This window comes from Mobula hypostoma, chromosome 27 (assembly GCF_963921235.1).
Source record: "Mobula hypostoma chromosome 27, sMobHyp1.1, whole genome shotgun sequence".
NCBI lineage: Eukaryota > Metazoa > Chordata > Chondrichthyes > Myliobatiformes > Myliobatidae > Mobula > Mobula hypostoma.
Window position 1 is genome coordinate 8,483,335 of NC_086123.1, and position 16,721 is coordinate 8,500,055.

Here is a 16,721-nt window from a genome sequence, read left to right on the forward strand (position 1 = left end):
TGCTTGGGATGACTATGGATGTTACACCCTAGTTGTTTACGTTGTCTCCATCAGTTGATGCACAAGCCAGGGCAGTACAATGTGCAGAGCAAGCTGTTGCCCATCCAGCAGACTACCCTGCTCTACGCAGCTGATGAATCAAAGGAATGGCGGAGACCAATAGAGTTTAGCACCAGCGGTGTCGCAGGAGTTGCCAGTCAGCGTTGAACTCAGCATGCGTAGACACAAGAGGTACTATGGATGCTGGAAATCCAGAGTAATGCACACGTTGTGCTGGAGGAGCTATCAAAGTCAGGCAGCATCTATGGATGGGAATAAACAGTCGGCATTTTGGGCTGAGGCCGTTCATCAGCTCTGGAGGAAGAGTCTCGGCCCAAAACGTTGTCTGTTGATTCTCATCCATAGATGCTTTCTGAACTACTGAGCTCCTCTATCGTGTTGTGTGTATTGCCTAATGTACGTAGGGCTGCCTTAGGGACTCCAGGTCCAGATTTTTTCTTGGGATTTACTCCCGAAGCCTTCCCCATGAATCAATATAGCCGCAAGACAGCGGAGGTTTGATGTCAGAGTTTTCTTTCTCCTCGAGGGGTTGATGAGCTCATCTGCCCAGAGTGACTTGTTTAAGGTGCCAGTAACCCACCTTTGCATCTTCTCCTTTCAGTAGATACAGTTCTGCCAGGCTTGGTAAGTTAGCCACATGTGAAGGCCAGGAGCCTGACTTGTTTATCAGAGACTATTTGAGATGCACACCACTGGGAGCAGTTAATAGTAGTGGGACTTTATCCCTGCAACTATCCTTTTAGCTCTGAAAGAGTTTTTGCATTTCAATGAATTGCCACGTTCTCTTTTTTTTCTTAAATTATAAGAGAGCAGAGGTCCAGACTGCTTCAACATTCCTCATAAGACGGTGCCACTCCAACGAAATTAACCTGTGAATCTTTGCGCACTATCACATGGCAATCCTCATGTGGGCAGTACAAACGTACACAGATCTTAGCAGCACCCTGAAAAATTGTGATAGGGAATGGGTGGGGAGGATCCCTGTATTAAGGGTTTTGTTCCTGAGAATTGTCTATGAACTGAATTTTCTGAGTAGAAACTGAACAATTTCATTCACCCTCAGTGGCCAGCTCATTATCCAAGAACCTTTATGTTTCTTCTTTCTTCCCTTTCTGGATATACTTTTTATTAGTTTGCCAGCTTGCTTGAATATCCTTATTATTTTGTTAAGAAAGTAGAAATGTAAACTGGTTAAAATATTGTTAAATATCTATTAATTTAACCCTTGATTACATTTTAAATTTTAAACTGCTATTTTCCCTCTTCACTGAGCCAAACACTGGAAACTACATTCTGTGTTACATGAATGCAATGTGTCATCATGATGTTGATTATATTCATAGAAACCCATCAGATTACTGGATATAAAGTTGTGAATAGATATAATAGGGGTCATTGTTCCTGCTGATAGCAAAGTTGCTTGTGTTTAAGGTGATGAATAAATGCAAAAATTTTCCTTTTGTGAACACGATTTATAAGCATTTTTGTTCACAAAAGGTAATTGCCTTCTCATGGAGGAAGAAGGCATTGTTAAAAATCAGCTTCATACAGTGGATTAGGTTGGAAATGCATTGGCATAGAGAGACAATTTATGTAGCTATTTAAAACTATTTTTTATTTATCAGTTTGGCATAGATTGCATAAATGTTTTCCCCTGTAAAATTTAATTAAAATAACAAGGTAACTATTACCCCACTCCTCAAATCCCCGTTGTCTGATTTGAATATATTGCGACACATTCTTTCTTTTAAACAAAATAGAATTTCATTTAATTTTGGTCTTCATCTGCACATAGAGCTATATTGTTCCCAAACATGTTCTAAGTTTTTATGAACTGTGATCTCATTGCTATCAAAACTTTCAGAGCGCAGTGTAGCTTAATGCTATTAAACTTTGAATCTGGCTTCACAAACATAACTGCCTGAAGTAGGCCCCTTGTCTCTGCCTGCTCCTGCCCCACTGAACTTGTCTCTTTATGGTATATCTCGACTCCACTAGACTTTTCCTTGGTTCTGTTACTTTCCACCTTGCATCTGTGGCATTTTGCATGCCCTCCAGTACTTCAGCAACTTTCAATTCCCCATCCCTAACTGCCTCATTTTCACCATGGATGTTAAGTTCCTCTACACTTCCATTCCACCACAAGGAAGGCCTCGGGGCTGTCTGTTTCTTTCTTGACAACAATTCTAACCACTTCCCCTCTAGCACCTCCTCTGCTCAGCTGAGCTCAAACATTCATAATTCAGCTTTTATTATTGGCACATTGCTACCCACCCTTTGTAGTTGACGGAACGGAAATGAATTTTGAGCTAATAATTCATTAAAAATATATATATTTGGGAAACAAGCCTCTAACATCCTAGTAAACAGAAACAGCTGCAAGGTTTGACCATGGTTGGTTGGATGTACCTCAGTTGTTTGATGTCTAGAGCAGTGCATGAAGAAGCTATTTAAGGCAGCCAGATGATTCCTGCAGTCTTATAATATTTAACATTCATGGTAGAAGTTATTTTAAAAATCAGAAATCAATTTAGATTTTTACAGATGTAAAATAAAATGCTGCAACAACTCAGCAGCAAGTGTAATTGTAGAAATGATTTATGTTTTGGATCAAGACCTTTTCATTGGAACTGGAAAAAGTTGCCTGCCTCGTTTTTCAACTACATTGGAAGTTATGAAGACATGTTGAGAATAAAGGGATGTGGAACCAAGAGAGATGGATTAAAATGCTACAGACAGAAAAGGGATCGTGAGGGTTGTTGAATGTCTAGAAAAAAAAATCTCCACACGCTGGAATTCTGAAAAGAACAAAAATTCTGGGATCATTCAGCAGGTCAGGCTGCAACTATAGCAAGAGAGGGTACCTTTCAATTGCAGCTGTGATGCTTAAGAGGTACAGAACTCTGATTGTTGGAAATCTGAAGTAAAGGAGAATGGTGGATATAATCAATTTGGCAGTATCAGTGGAGAGAGAAGATGGAAGTAACTGGACTACAGCTTTATAACCTTTCCTCAGAGATGTTTAATTATGGTGTAAAATAGAAAATTTAGCTAAGTGAAATCGTTGAATTCAATATTGATTTCTGTTGGTTGTAATGTGTCGAGTTGACGGATCAGATGCTTGCATTAGGAATCATTGGAATAGTGCAAAAGGCAAAAGACAGGTTTTGTTCCCTCTTGCATTCAGGCTAGAATAACTACAGCCACAGTAATTGGCCAGATCCATTCCCAGAAGCAGGGCCCACCAACATGCCAGGATCTGAATTGGGAGAGCTGTCCTGCAGTCCAATTAAGTAGCAGCCTGGTACAATTGCCCCACATTATCATTGTTTACAGAGAGTTTGACAGACTTGTGGATATGTATGCAAGTAACGTTTCCTGGTTTAAGATGGTGCTGGTGAGACACAGTAGTGCCTTACTGACAGCAAACAAGTCTACTAACTATTCTATTAATCACACTTCTGGAAAACAATCACTGCAATCAATAGCTTGTAACTTCCATTTCAGAGCTGTGCTTTTGAACTGCCTTTTTTGCGGTGTGAACTGGAGTCTTGAAGGTGCAGTAAGATTGTGGTGGGTACAGCTCAAATTGAGGCAGAAGGATTTGGGCCTGAGAGCGAGGAATGAGCTGAGGTTGGCTGATTTAAGCATTGAGGTGAGGAATGGGCCAATGGTCACTTCACGGCTCCACAAGATTTAATCATCTCTGTGCTGCACTGAGGCTGTGGACTTGCTTCCGTGAACTTTAGTTCTGAGTGTTACTTGTTTTTTTTATTGTTTGCATGGTTTGTTCTTTTTGTTCTTTTCTTTTAGGTGTTTGACTATCTTTTTAAAAATGGATTCTATTGGGTTTCTTTGTTTTGTGGCAGCCTGTAAGAAGACCAATCTCAAGGTTTTATTGTATATAGTTTACATACTTTGTACTTTTAACTTTGTGTCCTGTCCCACTGGCATCACTGACCCACCAAAAAGGTTGTCTTTGCCAGTGGGAGTAGCAATGAGAGTCCTTTCAGTGATGGAAGTCTCTTGGCAGAACTTCAAACTTGGACAGGGAACCACCTTCTGATTACTACCAACTAACCTCTTTGAACTGATTTTGAAACACTGGGAACTCGTTAAGATATGGAACGTACTCTGTATAGTGTCTTCAATATCCATCATCAAGAGTGGCACATTACTGATCAAAATGACTCACTCCTGAAAGAAAAAGCACTGAAAGGAATAAAACTAATTGGCCCTTTTCCCACAAACCAACTAGTGGCAGATGCATCTATGCCTACTATCTTGCCTTAAAGTGACCACCATGTGATCATTGTGAGTTAAGTCCCAACTTCAGATTGAGGAGAGCCTCTATCATTAATCGTCAGTAATCTTGTCACCAGATATGTCTTAACCCCTCTTCAGGAGTTTTCAGAATCATGTTTGTTGTCATTGACTTAGTCATGAAATTTATTGTTTTGTGGCAACAGAGCAATGTAGGTATAACAAATTCTAAGCTACAATTTAAAAAAAAGATAATTAGTGCAAAACAGAAATAGTGAGGTAGTGTTCATGGGCCATTCAGAAATCTGATGGTAGAGGATAAGAAGCCATTCCTAAAATATTCGAGTGTCTGTACTTCCTCCCTAATTCAAGTAATGAGAAGAGAGTATGTCCCAGCTGGTGATGGTCCTTAATGATGGATGCTGCCTTTGTGAGGCACCACCTTTTGAAAATGTCTTCAGTGGCAGGGAAGCCTAAAAGAAAAAGATAAAAGATTACACACAAGCTGCTGGAGGAACTCAGCAGGCCGGGCTGCATCTGTGGAAAAGAGTACAATCGATATTTTGGGCCGAGACACTTCATCATGTCCTGGTGAAAGACTGTACTCTTTTCCATCAATGCTGTCTGCCCTGCTGAGTTCGTTCAGCACTTTGTGTGCATTGCTTGGATTTCCTGCATCTGCAGATTTTCTCTTGTTTAAGATTAAAGATTAGCTTTATTTGTCACAACGTGAAAATATCAAAGCATGCAGTAAAATGCGTCATTTGTGTCTACAACCAGCACAGTCCAGCTTTGTGCCGTGGGTTACCATGCTTCTGGCATCAAAATAGCATACTCATAATTTTCTAATCCTAACTTTTAATCCATACGTTTTTGGAATATGGGAGGAAAGCCAAACATCCAGAGGAAACCCATGCGCTCGTAAGGGGAATGTGCAAATTCCTTACAGATAGTGGTGGGAAGGAGTCGCCAATGGTGACTGCTGGCGCTAACCGCTACACTACTGTGCCACTCTTGTGCCAGTGATGGAGCTGGCTGAGTGTACAAACTATGAAGTCTCTTATGATTCTGTGTATTGGTGCCTCCATATCAGTGATGCAACCAGTCAGAATGCTCTCCACTGTACATTTCAGGAATCTTTTGTGACATCCCCAAATCTCCTCAAACTCCTAATAAAGTACAGCTGCTGGTGTGGCTTTGTCATGATTGTGTCAAAATGGTGGGCCCAGGATAGATCCTCGGGTGTTGATGCCCAGGAACTTAAAAACAGCTTACTTTTTTCACCACTGGCGACCACCCCACCCCCAATGGGGAATGGTGTGTGTTCTCCCGACTTCCTCTTCCTGATGTCTGCAATCAATTCCTTGGTCTTGCTGATGTTGAGTACAACGTTGTTGTGATCCCAGTCGACCAGCCTATCTATTTCATTCCAGTATGTCTCCTAGTTGCCATTAATTGCTTTTTTATATGACTAGCTGAGTTTTTCCTGCGTTTGTTATTTTTCCCTGGGCTTGTATTTTCTGAATCTAATAATTGATTTTCCCTCTTGCCTCTTTGCAATTAATCTGATTTCAGGAACATAATTTCCTCTCCATTGTAGATGATGTTACATTCACAGTTTTTATTTTTCTTAGTTTAAGTGATGGACTCCTGCATGTAACAGTCCCAAATGTAGCATCAATGCCACAGTGTAATCAATTTGTACTTTAAAGTAATTTACTGTTGAAATAATACATTCTGAAAGGTGAGGTAATAAATTCAGTGCTCTTAAAGAGGCTAAAGTTAAGAATTTGATATTTTTATTTAATAGCTGGTGCAAAAATTATTAATAGAACTAATATACTTTCAAAAGGTAAAAAAGTAACACCTTTCACAGTTCTGTATATACTATTGTCATTGGAAGATAAAAATGCTCCAAAACCACCTGTATTGTTCAATTTTTTCACACTGTAATAACATACTCCATTTACAAACACTTTTGAGTTCGATTTATGTGCAACTTACTCTTGTGTAGTGTCTTACAGTGTTTTCTAAGGTCTTTCTGCTACACCCCCACTTTGTTCTTTATGCTCACCCCTATTTGTTTTGGGTAATCTTATCAGAGGTGCTTCTGTTCACCACCTTTATCCAACAAATCCTTAATGTTTGAGCTTTATCCCTCCCCCCCCCCCCCCCCCCGCTCCCAGGTTGAAAATCATTGGTGAAAAAGGAAAGTTTTGGAGAATGAGTTGCTTGTGCAATGCAAAATATTTAAGATAGATCAGGAGGTCCTTTATGGGGGTAGATTTAAGAGTGAAAACAATAAAGTAATAAAAAACTAACTTTGATCAGGCATTTTTGAGGGCTTGAAAGAGAAACTAAACCTGCATTCTCTGTATTGTTGTATTAATTATAAACTGAATAAAGAAGGTAGTTCAAAGGAGAATCACGAGCAATTCCTACCAAGGAAGGCTTAATGTTTGGGCTTATAATTCCTTGAGGGGTAACCTGACTCAAAGTGCGAGATCTCAAGTAGACTTGACAGGGTAAATATGGAGAAGTTTTTTTGAATGGGAGAGTCATGAGCAAAGGGACAGAGCTACAAAATAGAGGCTGTTCATTTATAATTGGTGCATAGACATTTCTTTTAAAGAGCTCTAGAATGCTCTACCCCTGTGTGTGGTGGAGCTAGATCATCAAACATATTTAAAATGGAGATAATTATTTGAAAGATTGAGGAATTAAAGGTTACAGGCAACTGGCACAGAAAAGGAGTTGAGTGAGGCCAGTGTCTATCAACAGTCATATTGAATGATGGGGCAGGTTTGAGGGGCTGAGTAGTGTCCTATTTTCTTGTGCGTTCCTCGTGCTTCTACAGTGAACACTCACTCGAACCATTGATGTTTACTGCGTAACAGGAAGTGTATTGAAATATTATTTCCCTTCATTTAAGTTTTTCACTTTCCATTGAGTGACTAAATGAAGGCGCTTAGTGAAATGCAGACACTTGCCATTGTGAATAGAAAAGATTTGAAAATTCCTCTGTCAGTTTCAGTGTAATATTAGTGAAAGTCTTGATTCTACTCAATTTTCACCTAAGGAAAAGCCAACAAAGAAAATGCATTGAGGCTGACCTTGCAGGTAAAAAAAAATGCACAAATTAGGCCCGTGCTATAAAGTTCTTGGAAATCTTTAACTTTTGAAGTGGTGGCACTATCATCAACAATAAGAATTAAGGAATGTAATAATATCTACCTGGTTTGAACTCTACGATGCAATGAATACTAAAATCAGTATTGTGTCAATCTTAACTGCTCTAAGACCCAACACACATTATGGAACAGAATATAGACTTGTGTAACTACTTTTAGCAATCTTCAAAGTTCAATATAAAGTTATTATCACTGACCACTCCCTACTGCACATTAATGGTTTCTTGGTGGACAGAGTCACGAGCACAGAGTTCCTTGGAGTGCCCATCGTTGATGATCTCACCTGGTCTCTCAACACCACCTCTTCAATCGAGAAAGCACCTCCACTTCCTGACGGAATTGAGGCGAGTGAGGCTTCTGCCCGCATTCTAACCACATATTGCCAGAGCACTGTCAAGACTATCCTGACCAGCTGTATCACTGTTTAGTACAGGAATTGCAAAACATCTGACCCTAAGCCCTGCTGAGACAATCAGTCGAATCTTTCTCTCACCCCCCCCACCCCTTTCCAGGGTGTACACCAGAAGCACTGCGTTCACGGTGCCCTCAGCATCGTCAAGGACCCTCGCTTCTAGTGTCAAGGAGAAGGTACCGCAGAATAAGATCAAGGACTGTGAGGCTGGGTAACAGCTTCTTTTTCTAGCTGTGAGACTTCTGAACACCCTGCTACCACCCAGAGCACTTTATTTATTGACAGCGCCAGTAGCATTTTACTGTTGTATATTTAACTATATGTTGTATATGCACTTTGTCAACTTGTACGTCTACAGTTTTTTAATTATCTGTTAATATTATTTTATGTGCTTTGTCTTTAATCTCTCACTGCTGCAGTTGGAGGTCAAGTCAAGTTTATTGTCATTTGTATACCATCAAACAAGGCAACGTTTCTCCGGATCAGGGTGTAAAGCTCTGTAGTATATATAGCACACACAACTTCTGAAAGTAAGGATGAAATCTACAGATAAATTACACACAAGTAAATAGACTAAAGTGCATAAATTAAATATTGTAAGGTACAGAACAGATTAATCTGTGACATTTTGAATGTGATGCAGCAGGGAGTTCAGAAGTCCAATGGGCTGGGGGAAGGAAGAAACTGTTCCTCATCTTGATCATTGTTGCATTTATGCATCAGAGTCTCCTGCCTGATGGTAGAAAGTCAAAGAGGATGCTGGATGGAGGAGTGGGATCCTTAATAATGCTAAGGGCCCTGCGTACGCAGCTGTCCTGATAAATGTTCCCGGATGGATGATTGGGAGACTCCTATGATCCTCTCGGTCATTCTCACAGTTCTTTGTTAGGAGTTCCGGTCTAATGCCTGGTTGCTTCCATACCAGATGGAGATGCAACATGTCAGGATGCTCTCGATGGTCCTATAAAATGCAGTTAAGAATGGGAGGTGGGGAGCCTCATTTTCCTCAGTCTCCTTAGGAAGTGGAGTCGCTGCTGTGTCTTGTTCAGGAAGGTGATATTAAGGAACCAGGTGAGGTAATCTGTGAAGTGAACTTCTCGGAACTTGGTGCACTATCTCTCTCTATGGAGGAACCATGTATTCTGAGAGAGGGTTCCCACCTGCTCCCAAAAGGTTATAATCATACCAGAGCCAAAAGAAGAGCAAAGTGAGTTACCTCAGTGACTATTGCCCAGTGGCACTTGCATCTACTGTGTGACCAACGAGAGGTTGGTCATACTTAGAATCAACCCTTGCTTAAGCAGGGACTGGAGCTGCTGCAATTTGATAATCGCTACAATAGGTCAAGAGTGGATGCAATCACACTGGCTCTCCATTTAGCCTTGGATCACCTAGATAATAGTAATACTTCTGTCAGGCTGCTGGTTATTGACCCTGGGCTTCTGTACCTTTCTCGGCAACTAGATCTTTGACTTCCTTACCAGGACACCAGAGTCTGCGCACATTGGAAATAACATCTCCTCCTTGCTGACAATGAACACTGGTGCACTTCAAAGATGCGTGCTTAACCCACTGTTCCTCTCTTTCTACACCCACAACTTTGTGGCTAGACACAACTTAAACATCATTTATAGATTTGTCAGTTGCACATCCTACTGTTGGTAAAAATTCAGATGGTGATGAGGAAGCATACAGGAGCGAGATAAATCAGCTGGTTGAGTGGTGCTGCAGCAACAACATTGCACTTAACATCAGTAAGACCAAGGAATTGATTGTGGGCTTCAGGAAGGAGAAGTTGAGGGAACACACACCAGTCCTCATCGAGGGATCAGCAGTGGAAATGGTGAGCAGTTTCAAGTTTCTGGGTGTCAACATCTCTGAAGATCTATCTTGGGCCCAACATATTGATGCAATTACAAAGAAGGCTTGACAACAGCTATATTTGATTAGGAGCTTGAGGAGAATTGGAATGTTATTAAAGACACTCTCAAATTTCTACAGATGTACTATGGAGAACATTCTAGCTAGTTGCATCACTGTGTGGTATGGAGGGGCCACTGTCCAAGATCAGAAAAGGCTGCAGAATGTTGTAAACAGAGCCAGCTTCATGTGGGCACTATCCTCCCCAGCATCTAGGACATCTTCAAAAGGTAAAGCCTCAAAAAGGCGTTCATCATTAAGGACCCCCATCACCCAGAGCATGCCCTCTTGCCATTGTTATATTAAGGAGGAGGTATAGGAGCCCGAAGACAAGCATTCAGCATTTCATGAACAGCTTCTTCCCCTCTGCCATCAGATTTCTGAATGGACAATGTATCCATGAACACTACCTCAGTTTTTTTTTACCTCTTTTATTTTTTTATTTCTTCTTGTTGTAATTCATAGTTTTTACTATTTTGTATTATAATGTACTGCTACCATAAAACAGCAAATTTCACAATATATGCCAGTGATATTAAACCTGATAACGATACTGTGTTGGCACCTTGGTTCCAGAAGAACATTGTTTCATTTAGCTGTAAATGTTAATGGTTGAATGACAGTAAACCTGAACTTGAACTTATCAAAAGCATGTGTGCTAGTGGTAGTATATGTTACCATACACTACCTGGAGATTCATTTTCTTGCAGGCATTTACAGGGGAAAAAAAGAGATACAACATACATAAACATATAAAACATGACATAACCAACTTGCAAAAGAAGACGAACTGTGCCAATAAAAAATAATACTGAGAACATGAGCCCTTGGAAGTGAATCTGTAGGTCATAGAATCAGTCCAAAGTTGTGGTTATTGAAGTTATCCACACTTGGTTCAGGAGCCTGATGGTTGTAGGGTAATAACTATTCCTGAACCTGTTGGTGCGGGACCTAAGACTTCTGTACCCCCTGTCCGATGGTGGTAGTGAGAAGAGGACATGGTCTAGGTGTTGGTGTATGCTGATGATGGATGCTGCTTTCTTGTGGTAGCGCTCCTTGTAAATATACTCAGTGATGAGAAGGGTTTTGCTTGTGACAGACTGAGCTGTATCCACCACTTCTGTAGCCTTTCTGTCCTGGGCATTTTGACTCAGATTCTCACGAGTATTGTTCTCATCTAGTTGGATTCACACAATTATATATAAAGTTTCTGTTACAATATATTTAAATACCTTATTTAATATTTCTAATCATAATCATTTAAAAAATAATGCATTTTATTCCAGTTTTTAAAAGCATGAACAAATCTATTGTTTAAGAATCAGTGGTTAGGCCACTGAAAATGAGGTTGCATTTTCACTTTCATTTCCAGTGCAGTATCAAGATACTGCAGGCTGGAGGGCAATTGTTATATTACCTGTTTGGGGGGGGAAATGAACATTCATTTAAATTGGCTGTCTTATTTTCAAAATAAGTTGGAAAAAAATGAAGAACTTGTTAATCAAAACACATTGTTGTGGTAATTCGTCGCATGAAATTTCATGTAAGCTTTTGATTATCCTTTTAAAATATTCTTTGAATTTCTTAAGTACATATTGAAGTAATAAGATTTGATTAAGTGACATCTGTCTGACAGATGCATTATTTCAGAGTTAGATTAAATGTCTTAATTTTAGTTTTATTGGTTTTCATTAATTAGCTCTAGAAATATTTTTTTTTCTTGGGAAGATAGAAGCCAGATTAGGAAGCTGTCTCTGAAAATGAAATTATTATTCATGAGCTTTGTTGCTCATGCTAACCAGCAAATTGAAATTTTTTAAATCATGTATCATTTGTTTGATATTCCAATGAGTGAAGCTGGGTCTGAAAATACTTGAAATGTTAGCTTCAAAGACTCAATTCTAGACATACGGCGCCTGCAGTTCCTCCCACCACATTTCTAATGGTTGTTTATGTCAGTGCATATTCAGCATGCATTTATGAACACATATGGACAATTCCCTTGGTTGGGTATTGTTATTGATGGAAGTAAGTGATTAACTTCACAGCCTTCAGTCTTTGTAACAAGGGTAATTAAAATGGCAGATAATTAGAATATCTCAAGCTGAAGTCTATGCTCTAGTGCATTGTTCGCATGCTGTTTCTTTAGCAAATAGAAAGTGATACATTTGTTTCTAAATATTTTAAATTATTCTGAAAATGACTGCATCCTTGATACTGAACTGCAATAGTGTAAAATACCCATATTTTACCTTTCAAGAATTGGGTGCCTCACCTCATTAACGAAAGAAATGATTGTGATCATTCTGGGAGCCAGATACTATCATTGAGAGGTACTGTTAATGTTGTGATTCCATAGCTGTTATTTGCCTACATGGGTTGAACAGCTATTTTTTTTTTGTAAAGGTGACATTATTCCATCTATTCAGCATTTGCTTTAACAGCTCTCTTTATCTAAACTGGTTGTAATGTTTCATAAAATTTCAATACAACCTCACTACTTTTGAATTTGCTCTCTGTGGAGTTTTGGATGTTTTATTACTGCTGACTGAATACACCCTGCAAATTTATGCATTTGTACACCTATTTTCTAATCTTGTACATCCTTTAGAATTTTGCCATTTGGTCTATATTGCCACTACCCTCGTCTGCCAGAACATTTACTACACTCTTCTCTGCATTTAATTTCTTCTATTTGGCTGCCCATTCTGCTATCCTTTGTCTGTTTTGCTTACTTTTTCAAACTCTGGGTTTATAAATTATGAAAGCATACTGTACCATAGAAAGTGTATCGAAAAAAAAGAATCCTGGTGTTGATCTTTGTTGAATAACACTGTTTGCTGTCTCATAAGGTTGTCATAGTGTCCACTCTCCAGTGTTCTGGTACCTGCTTATACTCAGAGATTAACAGATTATGGCAAACTCTTCTCTATTCTCTAACTGTACTTCTGTTAACCATCTTAGACACATAGCAATTTCAGCCATGGCTGGCATTTTTAATACCACTTACTTATGGATTTTCGTTTTATCCATTTTCTGTGCTTCTTCATCTGTTGAGGTATTGACATCATGTTTTTCTTTGATAAAGACCAAAACAGAAATTATTTTTTAAAAAAAGGAAAAGCTGTTGACTGCTCAAACCTTCATGAATCTGAAGTAATTTTAAGATGGCTTCATATCTTTAAAATTAACACTGTTAAAGTTTGGGAACGACTAATCATCATTTCTGTGCAACTTTATGCTACTGCAAAACAATGTGGCCCAGGAGTAGGTTAATTTGAGTAAAATGTAGTTAGCATCTGCTATCCTTATCTGTCCTGATGCAGATTGTTTTAATTTTAATGTGAAAATTGTATTTTAACTTTTAATATATGATCTTTATATCCTATACCTTTTGGTTATTGAAGTCTGGCCATTAGTAGTTTCATGTAGCTGTTTTCATTTATTTGACCAATAGTTACAAGCATCCGTAATGCTGCTTTCACCACCTTATCTGCTTGTGCTGTCACCTTTGGTAACCTTTGGATTTGTACACCAAGGTCCCTTTATTTTTCAAAACTCTCTGGGACCTTGCCATTTATGGCATTTCTTAGCTTTATTTGACACTTCAAAACCATCACCTCAGTTTGCAGGATTAAATTCCATCAGCCACAGACCTACCCAATTTATCAGTTTATCAATATCTCCCTGCAGCCTAAGACTACCTCCTCACTATCAACAAACCACCAATTTCCGTATTCTTTTCAGGCTTAGTCATCGTACCTCCAAGGTTAACAGCAAGCATGTATAACAAACTGCAGGAGTCCTAGCACCAGTCCTTCTGGTACACTGTCGGTCACAGGCTTCCAGTCTCAAAAGCAACTTCCCACTGTCGCTTGCTATCTTCTATTTCTAAGACCCAAACTTCGTTTCTATTTTGGCCCAGTCTTTTATTGCTCTCCTGTCTTACAGAAAAAATGATGTACTACATTAAGTTTTGAGATTTGTTTTGGTATTGCATTAACTAGAAAGTGATGATCAACCTGGTTGATTAAGTAGTAGTGAATTGCCCACTTGGCTGCCTTGGGAGACAAGGTTAAAATATAAGTAAATTAATGGTTGCTTCTATTTGGTTACTTTTGGTTTACTTTGGAAGATAATTTGGCGTTAATGTTGGAATACATTTTTCAAATATTTATGTATTTGTCAAATATATATTTATATATTTGACTGGTTCGGTCAACGTTTACAGTGCCTTGAAAAAGTATTTAGCCCCCACAACTATTTTCATATTTTCTGTCACTTTTTCTAAATTTAAAATATACTGAAGTAGGATTTTTTTGAGCTAATCTTCAAAACATTGTGCATCATGTCAAATCAAAAGAAAAATTCCAAAACCTGTCACAAAATTACTAAAAATTAAAAACTAAAATTGTGATGTTGAAAAAGTATTCATTCTCTTTGTGATTACAATGCAATCTTTCTTCAAGTGCTGTATTACCTCACCAACTCTCCCAATTTGTCAATGTAGAAAATTGGAAAATCGCCTGTTTTCAATGAATTCATGAGAATAAGTACCCCCTCTCTCTGTAAGAATAATAGATTTTCAACAGACCAAGCCAAAATGAAGACAAAAGACCATTCAAGACAAGTTAGGGAAGTGATAACAGAGAAGCACAAATCTGGAGAAGGGTGCTAGACCATTACAAAGGCACTGAATTTATCTTGGAGTTCCGTGCAATCCATAATGAAAAAGTGGAAAATATGAAACCCCAATCACAGTTTGTAGATTAGACTACTCCTCTAAACCTAGCCACCCGAGAAGAATGGCACTTGTAAGAGTGGCTATTATGATGCCAACAGTCTCTCTGAGTGAGGTGCAGAAGTTAGTGGCTGCAACTGAAGATGAAGTTCATGGCTCCACGGCCTTGTTCAAAAAGGGTATTTATGGAAGAGTGGCAAGTAAGCACCACTCTGCTAAATTTTCAATCTCCCTCCTATATACTGATTCATCACTTCCTTTGATACAGCCCACAACAGTGGTGTCGTCAGCAAACTTGTATGTGGTGTTGAAGCTGCACTTAGCCTTACAGTCATAGGTGAAAAGCAAGTAGAGCAGAGAGCAAAGCACACATCCCTCTGGTGCAGCTGTGCTGATGGAGATTGTGGAGGGGATGTTTTCGCCAATCCAAACTAACTGGGGTCTGCAAGTGAGGAAATCAGGATCTAACTGCACAAGAAAGTATTGAAACTTACTGATAAATTTTGAGGGGATGATGGTATTACATGCTGAGCTGTATTTGATAAAGAGCATCCTGATGTATGCATCGTTATTCTTTTTAAAAAAAAAGATAATGTCATGACACCCAACCGAGTGAAGTGGATTTCTATATAAACCTTTCCTATTCACAGATTGAATTGCTGTTGTGCTGGGGTTCATTATTATTTCTGAGTTTGGTATGCTTCTACCAAAAGCTAAACTATTTGGCTGGCAAGAGGTATACTCATTTTTAACCAATTTGCTGAAGTTTATCCCTCAATGCCCTCAGGGTGTTGGAGTTCAGCATTCAGTTCCAGCATTATCTGTAAGAAAGTACTGGCTTGTAGGTTAATTGGTCAGTGTAAATTGTTCTGTGATTAGGCTAGCATTAAATCAGTGAGTTGGTGGTCAGGAAGGGCCTGTTCCATGTTGCATCTCTAAGTAAAATAAAATTTTGCAGCAATCAAATATTTCTGACTCGTCGTAATATTTCAACCTTCGAATTATGTTTGCACGTAGTTCGGATTTCCTACCTGCAAGATGTCCTAATTTCATCACTACCATCTTCTTGAGTAAGAAAGAGTGAATCATAAAATTTAGCCTTGATACCTAGACCCAGAACATGCATATTTTGAAGATGCTGCCTGACCTGCTAAGTTCCTCCAGCAGATTGTTGCAATTTCAGCAAGCTCTTTTAATAAGTTATATAGGGGCAGTGGTTTGGAAATGTCTTTGAATTACCATTCCTGCTATTGTCTCTCTTACAGATTTTGTTCTCATTGGTGATGTGGCATAGAATGTAGAAAAAATATAGAAGGTATAGGCAATTTTGCCTCCATTCAACATGATCATAGCTAATCGTATTTAGAAATGTGCCTGCCTCTTTGAATACAAGAACAACTTGACCTCCATTGCCTTTTGTGGTAGAGAATTCCATAGGTGTACTTGTTCAAAATGAGGGACCATTCAGAACTTTAAGTTGCCACTCTCCTGCTTGCTGCTTCCCACCTTGACTTCAGCCACCTTAATTTCTAACCTTGGGGAAAATTCTTAAGGTATGATTCACCTTCCTGTCACAAGACTGGTACAGATAACCAGATGTTTTTCTCAGCCTTGATAGGCATCTTTACTGGCATTTTAAATTTGATACTTGGACTATCAGTCAGGCTTCTATATTTCTTGAAATCTTAAATGGAATTACTTTCCTGCATTCATCCATTCAGAGATATGCTTGTTCTTTCTTTCTCTTGACATAAAACTTATTTATGTCTTAATTCTTTCCATTTTCATAAAAGATCAGTGCCTAGAACATTAATTCCCACTTTTCACAATTGCTCCCTAACCCTTTTCCAGCATTTTTCTTTTTACATTTTACTCTTATTAAAGTAACAATACAAGCTTGAATTGTATTCAATTCTCTTCCACAGATGTGCTGAGTGAATTGAAAGAAGAGTTCAGAAAACAATTCCGGAATCAGTATGTTCCAGATTTACATGCACTAAGCAAGATGTTTAATGAATAAATTTGAAAGGTAAGTGCAACTGGTTTAAAACACAAATTATCAACTTGCACCATCTTTTCAGGTGAAGTGATGCACTTGTAATGGCAATTTTTCTCTCCCCACTAGACAATTTAG

General features: G+C 38.8%; 1 protein-coding gene across 3 annotated transcripts in view; it reads left to right on the forward strand.

Moving 5' to 3' along the window:
• Positions 1-16,721, forward strand: part of taok3a (TAO kinase 3a) — a 112,397-nt gene that overhangs the window by 13,042 nt on the left and 82,634 nt on the right. For all 3 annotated transcript variants that reach the window (XM_063034545.1, XM_063034547.1, XM_063034546.1), the window contains exon 2: positions 16,513-16,616. The gene's annotated coding sequence lies outside the window, so the exon portion shown is untranslated. The remainder of the gene's footprint in view (positions 1-16,512; positions 16,617-16,721) is intronic.